Genomic DNA, 2204 nt, shown 5'->3' with positions numbered 1-2204 from the left:
CGCCACAACGCCCGGCTGTTTTTTGGTTGCAGCCGTCATTGTTGTTTGGCGGGTCCGGGCTGGGGATTCGAACCCACCACCTTAGGTGTACATGGCTGGTGCCTTAGCCAGTTGAGCTACAGGCGCCAAGCCTAAAGTTTATATTTTCATCTTTTTCTTTTAATTCTACTTTTCCACAATTTTTTTGTAGTTCCCTTGTATTGTCCCTGACAGATTTCTAAGGTAACCCAGCCCTGCTTTCACCTTGATTTGGACTTCTAACTTCCAGAACTGTGGGAAAATAAATATCCTTTGTTTTAAGCCACTCAGTGTGTGGTATTTTGTCACGGAAGCCCTAGGAAACTTATAGATAGAATCGGTATTCCATATTTGACTCTCTAGCAGCCAAAGCAAGGAAATAGTCTGTTACATAATCCACAATGGGACTAAAAGGTCCCATTTGTTCAGGTGATACAGAGCGTTTCATGAGACTGGGAAATCAGAGAAAGGTCTCCTCTGGATTCTACAGAGAAAACATTGTGGGGTGTATCAGACGACCGGAGCAGTTGACTTCATGATACTTAATCTAATAATTCCTACTAAACCCATTTCCTACTAGGTGCCTTGTTGAAGGCATATGAAAAAGACCCCTAAGGGATAGTTTAGGAAAAGCACATCCATGAACCAGAAATGAAAGAGGGAACGTTACTGTGAACGTTACAGAAATAAAAAGCATCATAAGAGAATAGAATGGATGTATACCAGCATATGCTAATGAAATGGACAAAGTTCTAGAAAAATACAAACTACCAAAACTGACTCAAGAAGAAATAAACAATCTGAACAGATCTATAACAACTAAAGAGATTGAAATAGTAAAAAAACAAAACAAACAACACACAACAACAACAAAACAAAAAACAGAAAACCTACCCATAAAGAAAAGCCTGGGCCCAGATGGCTTCACTGTTGAATTGTACCTAACATTTAAAGAAAAACTAATACCAACTCTTCACAAACTCTTTCAAAAAACAGAAAAGAACACATCCCACCTTACTTTACGAAGGCAGTGTTACTCTGGTGTCAAAACCAGACAAAAACAGCAGAAGGAAAGAAAGCACATCTCGGGTGTATCAGAGAGTACAGTCCAGAGTATTTGGCTCTACGATTCCATGTTTTTGAGGCAACTTCTATAAATATTTTTTTCAAACTGGGTTTTTGGTAAGGATTAGATAGCAGATTTCAAGGCCATAATTTATGGAAAGTAACTTCTCTGCATTTCCAGTGAAATGCAGGCCCTTGCTTTTTTTTTTTTGCAGTTTTTGGCCAGGGCTGGGTTTGAACCCGCCACCTCTGGCATATGGGGCCAGCACCCTACCCCTTTGAGCCACAGGTGCTGCCCCAGGTCCTTACTTTTGCCAACTTCAAGGACAGGGATAGAAATGATATCCTTTTATGAAAATTAAATGTTATTTATTGTTCAATTAATGATTAAAGTTAGGGGAAGAGCCACTACCAAGACGGTAAGAACCATGTTTTTCTTGCTGAAACTTGAACAATGGGTGTGAGGCAAAGAAGAATTACTCGATACAAGACATATTTTATAATTTGATTTAAAATTTAATTTAAAACTACAGGAAAGAGATTTCTGATCCTAAGAAAACTGAAATATTGACCCCAACACAGAAAAGACAGGCTTTCTTTTCTCTGAATTTGAAAAATAAATCAAAAAGACATCTTGTTAGAATAATAAACATATAATGTCAAGAGTCTAAATTTCACCTTTTTTCAGGCCTTGATTAAATGCTGCCACCTTAAAAATGTGTAGCTATTCCAAATTTATTATGGCATTTGACTATTTCCTCTTATGTCATTTTTTACTTTCTGCCTAGAGTTGCATTCATGTTACTGTCTTACTGGAGTAAAATCTTTTTTTCTTTTTTGAGACAGAGTCTCACTTTGTTGCCCCCAGTAGAGTGCCCAGGCATCATAGCTCACAGCAACCTGTAACTCTTGGGCTCAAGTGATTCTCTTGCCTTAGCCTCCCAAGTAGCTGGGACTACAGGTCCTCGCCACAATGCCCTATTGGCATTGGATATTTTTCTTAGAGATGGGATCTTGCTATAGCTCAGGCTGGTCTTGAACTCGTGAGCTCAGGTGATCTGCCCTGGCCTTTCAAAGTGCTGGGATTACTGGCATGAGCCACTGTGCCCAGCCTAAGAGTA

The sequence above is a fragment of the Otolemur garnettii genome, unplaced genomic scaffold (genome assembly GCF_000181295.1).
Source record: "Otolemur garnettii isolate 467f Iridium unplaced genomic scaffold, OtoGar3 scaffold00017, whole genome shotgun sequence".
In the NCBI taxonomy this organism is placed as follows: domain Eukaryota; kingdom Metazoa; phylum Chordata; class Mammalia; order Primates; family Galagidae; genus Otolemur; species Otolemur garnettii.
The sequence above is the reverse complement of the archived record's forward strand: the minus strand, read 5'-3'. Positions refer to the sequence as shown.